A 16734-nucleotide genomic window follows, 5' to 3' on the forward strand; every position below is an offset into this window, starting at 1 on the left:
GCCTTTTATATTCTTTACAGTGCATTCAATCTCCTTGCCAAGGGCACGACCCAACAAAGTCTTGGTTGATCAATCCTCAAGAGAAAAAACCTGTGCCAGTTTTCCCGTGGTCCCCATAGTCCAGGACGGGGAGATGCATATACCTGATGACTCCTGAAGAGCTCGGAGGACAGGCAGCTGGTGTAGGAGTAGCCCCGCCACCTGATCACGCAATCTGGTTAAACCCAGTTAGGCCTGTTGTTCTGAGGGTGCTTCTCCATCTCACCAACTCTTCTACTGCTAAGGAGCTTTAATTGTATTAGACCTGCCCATATAACATCTAGAGATCCTGAATCTTACGTTGTCAACTCCTCATTTTGGAATCGTATTAACTGAGCACAGTTGCATGCCAAGCACTGTGATAAGTACTTTCCAAGATCATTATCTTATATGGTCCTCACAATAGTCCTTTGGAGTTTATATTGTTATTCTCATTTATAGTTGAGGGAATGAAGCTTAGTTTCAGCCACTGACCAAGATGCAAACACAAAGCTGTTTGGTATCTAAGCCATGCTTTGCCACAGAAGGAAATCAAAATTACCTTTGAAGACATACCTCTGAAGTAGAGATCAAAACTGTGGGAACAAATTATAGCTCTGTCAGGCTCTCACTGTGAGATTTAGTGCCAGTCATTTAGCCTCTCTGAACCCACAGTTCCCAATCTATAAAATGGGGGTGGGGATGCCTGCTCCCCACTCCAGTGTGGTTAATGAGAAATGTAGATGCTCTTTCCGTTAGAATTATTGGGTGGCAAGCAACAGAAACTGTTTGACCACTGTTATTTGTCCAGCAAAAGCAAAAAGGGCATTCACTGGAAGGAGGTTTGGGAGCCTCCAGAACTTATGGGAAGGCTGCAGAATGGGGCGTGAACAAAGGTCAGGAACAAAGGCAGGAGCTAGTGCAGAACCGGAGTCAGGGGTCATTACTCTTGGACTATCTTTCCATCTCTGAGTCACTTCACTCACAATTCAAAGTCCTGGGTTAAGAGAATCTGATTTACTGACCTTAGGTCACTTGTCCACCCTTGGCTGCACTGGAATAATTAGAAGTTTCTGGAAGAGACCTCTTTGGCCTCCACAGTGGGAAGTGAGAACCCTTTGATTAACCATGCTCATGAGGGAAAGATAATATCTGAAAATGAAAACAGGATACTGTTGGAAGAGAGGGAAAATCCTGGGGTTGACTGTAAGATAAACGGTCACAGAAACGTAAAGTAGTGGTAATATTACCATTTTTCTTATCCTTATCTGGAAGCCCTGCTCTACACATTTGGGGTAGAGGGGTATTGGGGAGGGGCAGTATTTGCTCCCCTAAAGGACTTCTTCACACTCTTTTTGTTTCCAGCATTATTGCAAAAATTTATATACTTAATTGCAAACATAGGCTCTTAGTTTTGATTTATACAAATACAAATTCTTCTCCCAGAAGTATCAACCATAAATAGCAAAAAGATAAGTAAATAAGAGCATGTTAAGCATGAGGAAATCCATGGGCTTCATGACTCATGTATGAAATTCCTGATGATAAAAACATGATCATATGATCATACATTTTTAAGGCAAAAGTAGTAGATCATGTGGCTAGAATAAATGTGAGGCATGACCATTCAGTTGGGAAAGAAATGTTCTTTTTTAGGTTCAAAAGAGAATGAATCGTGGCCTGAAAGTCCAAGAACATAAATTTTACCATCATCGTTTACAAAATACTACTATTGAAACCTAGGCCATTATGCAAAAAATACAGGTAGTTCCTCAAGGGGAAGTACTTCAAGCATTAATGTAAATAATAATGTTTTAAAGTTAAAAATGTTACCAAGAATGCAAGACTTATATACATAATACTTGACTTTCTTTTTTTTTTAAATGCCATTCCAGGAAAAAATGTCTTCTCTTGGGCACATATATAAAGGTTAAGAAATATTAGCAGATCATATATATTACTAGTTTTGTTTTTCTACCATAAAACAAGAAAAAGTGTAGAACAATTAAAAATTTTGTCATGCTTCATCCAAACGATATGTCGAAATATGCCCGAAAGAAAATTTTTCAAATAAACAATAAAGTTAATACAGAAGGCCTCCTACTTCTGTGAATTTGTTGAAGAAGGAAGAAGAGTGGTGGGGGAAAAGAAGAAAGAAAATGAAAAAGAATAAAAAGAACCCGAAGTTGTAATGCTAAAAGAACACCTTTACAACTCAAAAATTCATATTTGGTTACACTGTAAATATTAGAGCCAAACTGAAGTAAGTTACCTCTGAGAATTTTTTTTAATGTTTGATTGACGGTATTTGAATAATCCATTTAAACAAACGCCAGTTGAATTTCAAAATGATTCAGCATTGTGTGAGGCAAAACTGTAAGAGGGACTTACTATTTTAAATTATATGATATGTTACTGTCAACAGAAGTATATCCAACACGTGTCTAAATTTTGCCTACACAGCTAGAAAATAATAGATAACAAAAGCTTTTAAGAAGTACATATTCGTATACATATATCCCCATATCCCCTCCCTCTTGCGTCTCGCTCCCACCCTCCCTATCCCACCCCTCTAGGTGGTCACAAAGCACTGAGCTGATCTCCCTGTGCTATACAGCTGCTTCCCACTAGCTATCTATTTTATATTTGGTAGTATGTATACGTACAGCTGATTCACTTTGTTATACAGCAGAAACTAACACAACAATGTAAAGCAATTATACTCCAATAAAGTTGTTAAAAAAAAAAGTACACATTCGTATAAGTTCCATTTTCTATTATCTATTGATACTGTATCTCATGTTCTAATACAGTGGTTGTTCCGATGACACAAATTACACAGAAACTCACTATTTTCCCCCAATTTTACCCATCATTCAAATTCCAAGTCAAAGAAAAAGTTCCTCTAAATGAATTTTAGGACCTCCTTCCCCTTCTGTTAATTTTTTTTCAAGGCATTAGGCACCTAACGAGAAAAATACATTCTATACATTTCACAGTTACTTGAAAATATTATGCTAGCGGAAAAAGCTGTAGAGTACTGTTTTTCAAGTCTATATCAATAAACATCACCCAGTGTAAAAACCACAGTGCTTTATCTATAATGCTTGGACTGGAGGAACTAGCATAAGATTTGTAGAGTAAAATCCACCAAGAATATTACACTGGGTAAGATTTTGGTGTGTATGAGTTAATAAATTTCTTGTCAGTCTGGCCCTTAGGATTACTCCTCTGTCTGAATTTTGGTTTTGTTTTCTCTCTGTCCCTCCCTCATGGAGTTGAACCTGGAAATAGCATCACTCTTGAGCTCGTTAGTTTGATAAACTGGCCTAAGTGTGCAGCCCTAGTGGGTACCTCCAGTACAGAAGCATTTATGGGTCTCCAGGGAATTCTGAAAAACACCAGGAAGTGTTTAGGTACTGAATCACAGCCAAGTGTTCTGAATCTTTAATTTTTTTTTCCTTTGAGGATGTCAGCACTAAAACATAGAACATGCTTTTACCACTTGGTTTCTATTACTTGTAAAGCATTCAAGAGTTTATAGGCTAGAATTACCTCCTTCCCAGGCAAGAGAACAGGCAAAAATTCTAAGATGCATTAACAGTCCCTCTGCTGGTCTTCTTTTATATTTTTCACCCAACAATATAATAAAAATGACTAAATACTAAACCTGACCATTGTGCTTCTGAATCCATCATATTTTTTATCATATTTATCCATGCAGTGTTCTCATCGTTGGTGGTTTAGATAACGCATGTTGAAATAAATTTCACACGATAACTAGTTTGTTTTCAGATATGACACGTCCATCATCCAAATAACCAGGCAATTATGACATTGCAAACCTTTGGAATAAATGATTTGTTTGAAAGATGGTTTAGGTTACAGTTAAAAATTAAACTTCACAGCAAAGGCTGGAAAAAACAAGACAAAATTAATGTTTGTAAATAAGAATTCAAAACAAATTTGGGTGGAAATGACTTGTTTTATTTTGTTTTGTTTTAATTAAGTACATGTATTATTTATGTTGGAATACCTCAGACAACCGCTGGCGGGGGAAAGAGGGATTACAACTGTATTTTCTCAGATCTTAGCTTATCTAGCTTTGCTTGCTGACTGCATTAGCATTTTTAAAAAATCACTGCAACAATTGAACATTGAGATATTTATCCATAATCAAATAAGCAAAAATATAGGTACAAAGACGTTGAATGAACCAAAAGATAATTTTTTTAACATCTTTATTGGGGTATAATTGCTTTACAATGGTGTGTTAGTTTCTGCTTTATAACAAAGTGAATCAGTTATACATATACATATGTTCCCATATCTCTTCCCTCTTGTGTCTCCCTCCCTCCCACCCTCCCTATCCCACCCCTCCAGGAGGTCATAAAGCACCGAGCCGATATCCCTGTGCCATGCAGCTGCTTCCCACTAGCTATCTACCTTACGTTTGTTAGTGTATATATGTCCATGCCTCTCTCTTGCCCTGTCACAGCTCACCAAAATATAATATTAACAAATTGGAGACAACTGTCCATCAATAGAGAATGACTAATAAATTTTAATTAGAGTCATATAATCGAGATATAGAATGATTTGCAGACACTTTGAAAAATTTAGCAGATCTGCTTATACCAGTGTGGAAGTTTATCCGTGACACAGAGTTGAAGACACAAAGCATTCTGCATTCAGTAAGAATAGTAAGATGTCATTCTAAAATAAGCATTCATAGATATATTTGAACATTGCTTGCATTATTATGACAAAAATATATTATTTGCTCACTATTATTTTTCAAATGATTATTTAAAGGGTCCAGAGGATACCAAAAAACCTGTTAAGAGTTATTGTAGTGAGCAGGATGTGAGGGAAACACATTCACTCTTTACATGTGTCCGTGTAACACTTTTTAAACAAAAGACCCCACATTGCTTTAAACAATACTAGTTTTGTCTATACCCTGGTTCAGCAAATAATGAAAAAAATGTCATTTATGTGAGGTATAAGGGGATAATATTAAAATAAGTGTGAGTAACAGGGACTAGGGAAGGAAAAAGCATGAATATCTAATGAAAGAAATGTAAACTAATATAATAATAATATCTAACTTGGCAAAAAGGGTATTTAAAGTATTTCAGCGGACAGTAGAAACAGAAGTTGGCACAAATTTATAGAAGGCACCTCAGCATTATATAGCATGAACTTCACAAACATTTGTGCTCTTGAATCCAGTGTTTTAACGTCTAAAAATTTAGCCTAAGAAAAGGGTTGATGCTAACAGCACTACTTTAAAAAGCAAAGAGCAGGAAACAACCTATATATCTGGTCAGAGAGGATTAGATGATTTTATTATTGTTATTGTTATCGTTGTTGTTATTATCTTACCTTTATTGATTATAATATACTAGGCATTGAAATATGCTAGGCATTGTTCCAAGGGTTTAATGGACCTTCTGCCATGTACTCTTTTTTTTTTTTTTTTTGTGGTACGCAGGCCTCTCACTGTTGTGGCCTCTCCCATCGCGGAGCACAGGCTCCGGACGCACAGGCTCAGCGGCTATGGCTCACGGGCCCAGCCGCTCCGCGGCATGTGGGATCTTCCCAGACCGGGGCAGGAACCCGTGTCCCCTACATCGGCAGGCGGACTCTCAACCACTTCGCCACCAGGGAAGCCCTGCCATGTACTCTTGTAACAATCATATGAGATATACACTGTTTCTTTCTACTTTTATAGGGGAAAAAAACAGAGACATGAGCTGTTCCATAACTTGCCCAAGATCCGTAGCTAGTGAGGAGGGATCAGAACAGATGGACAAGATGCCAAAACCTGTGTTCTTAACCAACACATTCATCTATATTCATCTGATGGAATACAAGGTAGCCATTAAATATCATGGAATATTACTGACCTGGAAAAATATTCATGATTTCTTGTTCCATAAAAAGATATAATTCGGGCTTCCCTGGTGGCACGGTGGTTGAGAGTCCACCTGCCGATGCAGGGGACACGAGTTCGTGTCCCGGTCCGGGAAAATCCCACATGCCGCGGAGCGGCTGGGCCCGTGAGCCATGGCCGCTGAGCCTGCGCGTCTGGAGCCTGTGCTCCGCAACGGGAGAGGCCACAACAGAGGCCAGCGTACCGCAAAAAAAAAATATATATATATATATATAATTCAACAATGTGTATAGTCTGATGATACTTTGGAAGTGCACATTCACATACAAACATAGAGTTTTCTAAAATTAACATATATCCTTTTTATGATCAGAATTAGACATAAAAGAAGTTATTTTTAATCATTTTATGAATGTTTAATGACATACTAAGCAAAAATAGAAAGTGCCAATTGCATATATTATAAAATATGATCCCAAATGTTGAAGCCCCAAATCCCCATGCCAATGGGCCTTTCTAATTGATGTCTTCATCTGCCTCTGGTTGATATCTTATACATATACACAAACACACACACCCACGCATGCATACAGACACACACACACACACACACACACACACACAAAGGCAAAAGATAGGAGAGCAATACATAAAAACATTATCAGTGGTCCTCTGAGAGGTGGGATTTAATCTTTTTCATTATACTTGCAAAATATTTTCCAAATTTTTACAATACAAGTGTAGAATTTTTAATTATAATTAATACTTATATTTATATATATAATATATATGTAAAGCAATACAACAAAGCTTTCTCTATTACACATCTATTTGTATTATATTCGTAAAGTTGTATTTTGTATTGAAAAAATTCAAACATACACAGTAGTATGACGCCCCATATACTCATTATCCAAATTCAAGGATTATCAAGAATTGTTAAGACTGTGCTGCCTTTACTTCAATTTATCAGGGAAGAGCTCAGGAGCAGGACCAAGTTCAGAGTGAGGCAAGTGAGGCACTCACCTCAGGTAAAAAATTTAAGGAGGCCCCAAAAAGCTCAGTAATCAAGATAAATAACATTTTAATGCAATATTTTTTAAATTAATCCAAAAAATCCATGATGAACAAATATTTAAAAATTAAGTAAGGACAGAATGTATCCCTCCACTTGCAAGACTCACTGACCCTAGTCCCAGCCCCGGCTGTTAGAAAGGGGAATGGAGTGGAGGAGGGGGAAAAGGAGGATGGAGACAGTGAGGAAAAGAGAAAGGGCTCAGCACTCAGAGGCAGGTCCTCGTGTGGGAGAGAGAGGAGGGGCTTGCCCACAACACACCCGGAAGATTGGAGGTGAGCCGGCCCCCCAAAAAGGGAGGCAGGCTTCAAATCATCCAAGGATTAGGGAGGCGCCCTGAGAACAGGCTGAGGTCTCTGGGCTCTGGTAATTTCTAGTAAGAAATTTTGCAGTACTGTCGATACCGTATCACAGTAGAGAGGAGGGCGGGAGCTAAACCTCAGTCTGCCAGAGCCCCCATTTACATCCACGATGCTTTTCACCAACTCCACCTCCAATTAAGGAGTACTATGTAAATGCACACATGAAAAATTATAAACTAAGTATAATTACAAAAAGAGAAAGAGATTCAGTTCATCTCTTTGTATCATCTTAGATGACGGCAAAAAACACTACCAAAATTGTGAAGCCTAAATTAGGAAGGATTCTTTGAGGATATACATTTAAGGTAGTATTTAAAGAATGAAAAGAAGCACATGTGCTTTCCATTTTTAGCTGCATAGATATCCTGGCAAACAAACAAAATTAGAAGATGGTACAATCCTTATCGTGAGAGACAAAAACCCTGCCCCCTCTCCCACCAAAAAAATAAGTTTTCATGAACAGAAAGTTCTGGTGATGTGGCCATTGACACCTCCTAGCCACTGGTTTGCAATCTAAGACATAGTCTGGAATTTCCCTAAAACTTATTGACCACCAAGTAACAGATACGGACAAAAAGGAAACTTCCAAATAATACATTTCAGAAGACAAAGTAAACATCACTTCAGAGGTTGAACCTCAGCTCTGACAATATCCTTAATATTTTCCGCATACTTCCTCCAAATTAATAATTATACATATTAGGAAGGAAACAGACAAATCACTGTTTTAACATAATTAATTTGACATTTATTCATTGTTGTAAAATTATTGTTGTCACATAATCATACTTTAATGTGCACATGTCAATAAGGCAGACCAAGGATGAGGATTTTAAATAGTTTTAAGAAGGAAGACAATTAACTTTTATGATAGTTGCATAAACATTGCATTAAGTGTCAAAGTAACACATTGGAGGAATTCAAATGGCTTCATAAAATCGAAAAGTAGGAAAGTCATAATTACACATATCAGAGAATGATTGACTATTCTTTCTACAGAATTCCTTTGCTGAAGATTAAAAAACTTGGTTTTTGCCAGAATGTTCCAAAATTTGCACCATCAGTGGGACAGGAGATAAATATGATTCTATTTTAATTGTTCTGTGTTTATTTTACTTTATCTTAGAAATATGACTAGTGTGTCAAGCCTGAGATGCCACAGTAGTATTGCTTATGATGAACTTTTGTTTTAAAAGAAGTTCTTATAAAAAAAAGTTCTTATAAATGAAAATAAAACTAAGTCATTGTATAAGTACTACACAGGCTAGAACAGTTGGTGTGAGTATATAGTGTCTCTGAGCACCCCTTTCCCATTTTCCTGCACACGGACTCTCAACTTGTACCTACTTCCCATAGCCCCGCACTTGGGTTTTTTGTCCACTTCAAGCTGCCAAAGGCAGTTCTGCCTGGGATCAGGCAGATCTAGAAATGCCTTAACCAAGCCTTTAACTAATGACCAATAGGTGCAAGGGTATAAACCAGCTTCATCCAATACATAATGCCATCCACCTGTGTCATTCAAAATTTTCTAGAAGCTACTTTTCACAAAAGCACAAATAAACGGTAGAAATAATTTTTATCTACTTATTTGTTTGTTTGTTTGTTTTTGGCTGCCTTGGGTCTTTGTTGCCGCGCGCGGTCTTTCTCTAGTTGCGGCGAGCGGGGGCTACTCTTTGTTGCGGTGTGCGGGCTTCTCATTGCGGTGGCTGCTCTTGTTGTGGAGCACGGGCTCTAGGCACGCAGGCTTCAGTAGTTGTGGCTCGCGGGCTCTAGAGCACAGGCTCAGTAGTTGTGGCACACGGGCTCTAGAGCACAGGCTCAGTAGCTGTGGCACAAGAGCTGAATTGCTCCGCTGCATGTGGGATCTTCCCGGGCCAGGGCTCGAACTCGTGTCCCCTGCATTGGCAGGCGGATTCTTTTTTTTTTTTTTAAATTATTTATTTATTTATTTATTTATGGCTGTGTTGGGTCTTGGTTTCTGTGCGAGGGCTTTCTCTAGTTGTGGCAAGCGGGGACCACTCTTCATCGCGGTGCGTGGGCCTCTCACTGTCGCGGCCTCTCTTGCTGCAGAGCACAGGCTCCAGACGCGCAGGCTCAGTAGTTGTGGCTCATGGGCCCAGCTGCTCCGCGGCATGTGGGATCTTCCCGGACCGGGGCACGAACCCGTGTCCCCTGCATCGGCAGGCGGACTCTCAACCACTGCGCCACCAGGGAAGCCCGGCAGGTGGATTCTTAACCACTGCGCCGCCAGGGAAGCCCCGAGGTAGAAATAATTTTAATTATGCATTTTATTTAACCCATTACAGTAAAAATGTATCATTTCAACATGTAATCAATATTAAAAATTACTAATAAGGTATTTCACATTCTTTTTTTGGTACTGAGTGTTCAAAATCTAGTGTGTATTTCACACTTACAGTACATTTCAATTTGGACTAGCCGTACTTCTAGGGCTCAGCGGCTGCATGTGGCTAGGGGTCTGCCATATTGAACAGAACAGATCTAGACAGGTGCTATGGACTGAATGTTTGTGTCTTCCCGTTCCTCTCTTTTTCTCTGCCTCTCTCTCTGCCATGTGAGAATACAGTAAGAAGGCAGCTATTTGCAAACCAGGAAGAGAGCTCCCACCAGAAACTGAATTGGCCGGCATCTTGATCTTGAACTTCCCAAACTCTAAAAGTGTAAGAGACAAATTTATGTTGCTGAAGCCCCCCAGTCTATGGCATTTTTGTTATAGCAGCCCAAGCTGACCAAGACAACAGCTGAGTATGTGCAACACTGCCCCCAGAGCTCCCTGGGGGATTCAACCAACATAAATTTTGGAGGGTACACAATTCAACCCACAACAGAAGCTGGGCCCTAAACTAAGTTATTTATGTGTCTCTTTAAGCATTTCCCAGATGGGAAGCCTTGAAGGAAAAAAAAAAAAAGTGCAATTTGTGCCAGAAATGAGCTGTTATGAGACCTTACTGAAATCTTCTTGATCAATTCTGCTCACTTTTCTTTCTCATTTTTAGTCTAGGCCTGGTCAGCCAAGTGTACACACCAAAGTCATCCTTTTCTTTTTTTAACTTGAGCCAAATATGCTAGGACACAAGACTAAAGAATAATGACACCTTGAAGTGCTGAATAAGTTTTTTGGAAAAAAATGTCACATCCCTGCCAACAAAAAAACAAAGCAGACAATGAAATCTCTGGTAAAAATCAAAAAGGAAGTCAGTTGTGATGTTTCAACCATTGAGTCCTCTTTGCAATGTGGTAAAAGAGATTAAAGTCAGTAACCATCACTGTATAACTTTCTTCTGTCTCTGACACCTCTTGGACATGGCCTCATTAACACCAGCTTTATTTCCTACAACTACAGGAGGTCTCAAGAACCTTTTATGTACTATGGTCAAACAGAAATGCTGACCCAACACTATCTTTGTTTCTCATACTTTTAGTTGAATTTCTGATACATTAATAGGAACTTGGGGATTTGAATGCATTTTGAAAACCACATAAGTGATCCTGATATAATAAAAGCTTACTTTAATTCAGGCTGCAGCCTTCATTTTGAGTTATTATGTTAGTGAGTTTTTCAAGCACTTCTCCACACCAACCTTTTCATCTGAGGCACAGGCACTAAAATTCCCTTTGTGTCCCAAAGCAGAGAGAAGTTTCCTCTTGCTGCTGTACCAAATTACCACAAACTTAGTGGCTTGAAACAACACAAATGTACTATCTTACAGTCATGGAGGTCAGAAGTCCAAACTCAGTCTCCCTGAGCTAAATTCAAGGTGTTAGCAGGTCTGGTTCCTTGTGGAGGTGTTAGAACCAGTTCAAAGGAGGGTCCAAAGAACAAACACAGTCACAGACCAGGGATATTGAATGAACGTGTGAAAAGAGGTGTATTGGTTTCCTAATGGCTGCTGTAACACATCACCACAATTAGTGACCTTAAAACACTAAGTGGCTTATTAGCTTACAGTTCTGGAAGTCAGAAGTCCTAGAACCAAGGTGTCGGCAGGGCTGCATTCCTTCTGAAGGCTCAATGGGAGAATCCGTTTCCTGGTCTTTTCCAGCTTCTAGAGGCTGCCTGCTTTCCTGGGCTCATGGCGCCTGTCTCCATCTTCAAATCCAGCAGTGTAGCATCTCCAAATCTCTCTCTTTCTCTGACCTCTTCTTCTATTACCACATCTCCTCCTGCCTCCTTTTTATACAGACCCTTGTGGTTACACGGGACCCACCCAGACAATCCAGGGTCATCTCCCCAACTCAAGATCCTTCATTGAGTCATGTCTGCAAAGTCCTTTTTGCCAAGTAAGGTAACCAGTCCATGGTTTCCAGGAATAAGGACTTGAACATCTCGGGAAGGGGAGAGCATTACACTGACTACACAGGAGGAGAGACAGGAAATTTGAAATCAACTTGCCCCTAATACGGTGTCAGAAAAGGAGGGGCGTGTAGAACTCCATCAACACACACACTCCCTCCCTGAACCTCAAATCTCACCTCCACAGAGCCCAGTTCTAGGGGTTCAGATTATATACCTTTCCAAGGGTAAAGCCTTTCCTTAAATTTTTCATTAATTAATACATTTAAAATTTGTTTTAGCTTACAGTACAGATAACTTGATCTTTTTCCTTTAAATGTACAGATCTATATATTTTAACCCATGTATAGATTTGTGTAAGCACCACCACAATCAGGATACAGAACAGTTCCATCGCTGTCCAGAAAAGACCCTCATGCTGCCCCTTGGTAGTCACACTTTCCCCCCACCCTTTAAAATCTTAAAATCTTTAAAGTGTGTTCACTTTTCTACCAGTATGAGAGTCATGATTTTAGCTTTTCTGAGAATCCTCTTGCAACACTGAGAATGCAGCGAACAAGTGGTAACTGAATCAGCAGATCCAGGAAAGCCAAATCCTGAGCCGGCAGTGGGAGAGGCCAGAAAGGAGCCCTGGAGGTGCTCAGGAATTAGTGGCACCAGATACCTCTGCAAGCTGGAGGTGAAAGCGTGACCCAAAATAGTAAGAGTGCGCGAAAATCTAAGAAAGAGTCAGATCCCCATTTTCCCCTCCCCCATGCCACATGCTGGGCACCCGACGCCCTTCAAACCTGGTTAAATGACTGGACTTTGTGCTTTTGAGAGGATGAAAGAGAAAGAAGGTCTGTGGACAGGGACTAAACTGAAGATAGAGGGGATGGGGGAAAGGTGACATTCTGATTGCTGAGACCCCGGCCTTCCTCCCCACCCTTTCCAAGACCAGGCAAGAAGGCTGAACTCCTCCAGGCAGGTGAGTGGACAAGAATTCTCTGGAAATTTTGCCCATAAAGAAGAAAACCTAAAGATACTGATATGTGAGTGTAGGGAGGTGGGTGATCGGCAATGACACAGCCCAGCCAGGTCACTCCACAGCGATGCTCAGGCTGCCTCTTTCTAGAAGACAATTGGACACCCAAGGAGTACGAGACCTTTGAGGAAAACTGAAAGACACAGGCTAAAAGAACCAAACCGCTGAAGGCAGCCCTCACGGAGGAAACCAAAACTCTCTCTCCCTAAAACATTAACATCGTCGATAAGAGAAAATACTGCAGCCACAAAATAAGAATCAGAGTTCATTTTTTTTTAATTCCGGTAACAAGAGTTCTGGGAAATTAAAAATATGAGCACAGAAATGAAAAACTAAGTTGAAAGCTTGGATGACACAGTTGAAGAAATATTCCAGAAAGTAGAGCAAAAAGAATAAATAAATAACAAGACGTGGAACCTGGAGAGAAATGATAATTAAGAAAATGAGAGGACCAGTGCAGGAGTTCCAATGCCGAATACTGGGAGTTCTAGGAAGAGAACAGAGGAAACAGAGGGAATGAAAAAAAAAAAAATCCAATAAAATTCCCAGAACCAGAGGACATGAGTTATTAGACAGCAGGGATCCATGCAATGGGTGGAAATAGACCCAACCAATAAATATCATCATTAAAATTCAGATTACAAAGGGACAAGGAAAGGTAGAGGCTAGTGGAAAAAAATACGAAGTTTGCATCTAAAAGTACAACAATCAGAATGGCATGAGACATATCATCAACAACATGGTAAACTCAAGGACAGTGGAGCAAGGCCTTCACATTTCCAAGGGACAGTTATATAGTTGATCCTCATTATTAGCGGATTCAGTATTTGGAATTTATCAACTCGTTACAGTTTATTTTTATCACCAAAATCAATACTTGAGAAGCTTTTGGGGTCATTCAAAGACGTGCAGAGCAGCAAAAAAAATTGAATCACATGAAGCGTGCATTTCCAGCTGAGGCCAACCAAGGCAATGCTCTGCCTTCTTGTTTCAGATCTCATACCTAAGCAAGTGGCCTCTTCACAGTCTATTTAGGGCCACATTTTGTGTGTGTGCTTTTTGTTAGTGATTTCAGACTGTTTAAAACAGCCCCCAAGCCTAGTGCTGAATTGCTATCTAGTGCTCTAAGTACAAGAAGCCTGCCATGAGCCTTGTGGAGAACATCGGTGTGGTAGGTAAGCTTTGCTCAGGCATGACCATGAGCTCTGTTGGCAGAGAGTTCAACGCTAACGAATGAACAATGTATATTAAATAAGCTGTCTTTCAACAGAAACACACATAAAATAAAGTTATGTATTGATGTGTTGATGAAAATGTCATGACCAGGGACTCAAAGCAACCCAACTCTGTATCTCCTCTAGAAGCAGTGGTTCGGTTTTCGCTGATTTGGTAGTCATGGTGACTGCAGGACACAACTAACTCAAACACCAAGAATCAATTAGAATTATAACCTAGGATGTTTCTTTCGTTTTTGTTTTATAATACAGGTAATGACATTTTTCTGTCAGTGTACAGTTCTATGAATTTTAACACGTGTATAGATTTGGGGGACCACCACCACGATCGGGATGCTGAATATTTCCATCACCCCCAAAATTTCCCTGGTGTGGCCCATTTGTACTCAGAGCTTCCCCTCACCCTTAAACCCTGGCAATGATTGACCTGTTCTCCATCACTCTATCATTTTGTCTTTTACAGAGTGTCATATAAGTGAAATCCTACAGTAAGGAACCTTTTGAGACTGGCTTCCCTCATTCAACCTAATGTTTTGGGATTCAACCAAGGTTTTACAAGTAGCTACCATTTGCTCCTTTTCACTGCTGAGTAATAGTCTACATAGCCTAGAATTTTAAACTCAAATCCATAAAGTGTGAAGATACACAGATCTTAAACTGTACCTTCCTTATACTTTGTCACAGGAATCTACTACACACACACACACACACACAAAGGAGAAGTTAGGGAATAAACCAAGAGGTGAAGACATAAGGGGATCTGCCATAAGGAAGAAACATAAGAAATCCCCAGGATGATGGTGAAGACAACGTCTTAAGACAATTGCTCTTCAGCTGCTCCAATCCACATTGAAGAAACTTCTTCAGAAGATGAAATCGATAGAAGTTGTAAAGTGTTTGAATACATTGAGAAGAGATTTACACAACTGGTGGTGACTAATTCAGATGAATTAATACACAAAAAAGTAAGCAGACAAGGAGAAAAGGAAAATTATTAACTCTAATGAAAACAAAAAGGTGTGCAGAACAGGAAAAGGAATCAGAATACCCTATGGTGCAACTATGACTACTGAATATTTGTCTAAACATAATTACACTGTAATTCCTTTGGGGCCTGGGAAATAGGGGTGGGGAGATCACTCTCGTTCATAACAAGCCTTGCAGAATTATTTAACTCTTTAAAATACGTGCCTTTATAACATAGATAAAAATTAAAACTAAACTTAAAAATTTAACTTGATGAAATATATTCTTTTTCTATGTAAGGTCTGAGAGAGAGAGAGAGAGAGAAAGCCATTCCTGGTAATACCATCCTTGAAGGGGAAGTCATTAATTCCCTTCTTTGTCTAAAGCCAGTTCAAATTTGGATTTCATTAACAAAAGAAAACTGACAAGTACTAAAGCTATGCACCCTCCACCCCAGGAAGCACCAGGTCTTCATTGTGGTCCTCCATTGAGCAGCTGGGACGGTGCAGGATGTGCTGAATGTGGTCCAGAAGATGCTCCACCAGCTGGACGTCCACATCAGCTGCAGAGCTCGCTGCTACGAACAGTGGCCAAGGCGTCCTGGGCTGCTGGAGGAGCTTGTGTTCCAGATGCCCAAGGAACATGGTGCCCAAGCTGACCAGCATGGGGTTGGTTGGGCGTCTGGCCAGGTCTCCTAGCTGGTCCATTTCCAGGTACGTAGTGGTCCCGATCTCTGCCTTTATATAAGTTGGTTACTTCACTGCGTCCTCAGTTGTGCCTGTTTACTGGATGCAGGCTACCAGCAAGTGATTGCTTGAACCACACCTCTGTGCTTTGCTGGTGGTAGTTCATCATTATTGTAAAATATACAGTATTTCACCTTTAAGTCTGATTGGACTTGAAAGCCATTTGCACTATCACAAGAAATTCCAACATTTACCAGTGACAGGAAAGGATATGCTTGCTGTTAGAGCCTTTAAATAAAACGTTAGTATTGGAAATTTCTGAAAGTTTGTTGTAAAAATAGCGTATGTTTTGGGCTTCCCTGGTGGCGCAATAGCTAAGAATCCGCCTACCAATGTAGGGGTTACGGGTCTGAGCCCTGGTCCGGGTAGATACCACATGTGGCGGAGCAACTAAGCCCGTGCACCACAACTACTGAGCCTGTGCTCTAGAGCCCGCAAGCCACAACTACTGAGCCCATGTGTCACAAGTACTGAAGCCCACGTGCCTAGAGCCCATGCTTGACAACAAGAGAAGCCACCGCAATGAGGAGCCTGTTCACCGCAACGAAGAGTAGCCCCCTCTCACTGCAACTAGAGAAAGCCCGCACACAGCAACAAAGATCCAACGCAGCCAAAAATAAATAAATAAATTTATTTAAGAAAACAATAAAACCATAGTGTATGTTTTTATATAGCTTCCTTGTGCTAACAAAGCTTTGCACTGATGGTACCTATCATATATGTAACATGATCGTCATTAAAAAGACCCAAACAGGAATTGCATGGAGCCACTTTAAGCATAAAACATGATACACAAACTTTATGGATGCAAATTCAAGTTTCTCATGTAAAAATCTGATATGTTATAACAAGAAGTTTTGTAAAATTGTAATATTTAATTACTTTCTAAACTTTTCTGTTTGAGTTTTTATATTTTAAGGAAATAACATAAAGAAATATGATTAATTTTCTTTTCCAGCCTCCACATCAATGCCTCAAAAGTCCTGCCATTTTACCCCAGTGTGATAATAATTAAATTATTAGCATTTTAATCATGATTAATGTGAAAAAAAATCTTGGAGAGAACTGGCTGAAATCATAAGGACATCTATTAT

The 16734-nt window shown here is 39.8% G+C and overlaps 1 long non-coding RNA gene across 2 annotated transcripts in view; it reads left to right on the forward strand.

The window, feature by feature from the left end:
* The window catches only part of LOC125961414 (uncharacterized), a 57374-nt gene extending 41773 nt beyond the window's left edge, over window positions 1-15601 (forward strand). For both annotated transcript variants that reach the window (XR_007472122.1, XR_007472121.1), the window contains 2 exons: window positions 5756-5898; window positions 15352-15601. This is a non-coding gene — a long non-coding RNA (uncharacterized LOC125961414). The remainder of the gene's footprint in view (window positions 1-5755; window positions 5899-15351) is intronic.
* Window positions 15602-16734: the final 1133 nt, after the last annotated feature.

The sequence above is a fragment of the Orcinus orca genome, chromosome 16 (assembly GCF_937001465.1).
Source record: "Orcinus orca chromosome 16, mOrcOrc1.1, whole genome shotgun sequence".
Lineage (NCBI taxonomy): Eukaryota > Metazoa > Chordata > Mammalia > Artiodactyla > Delphinidae > Orcinus > Orcinus orca.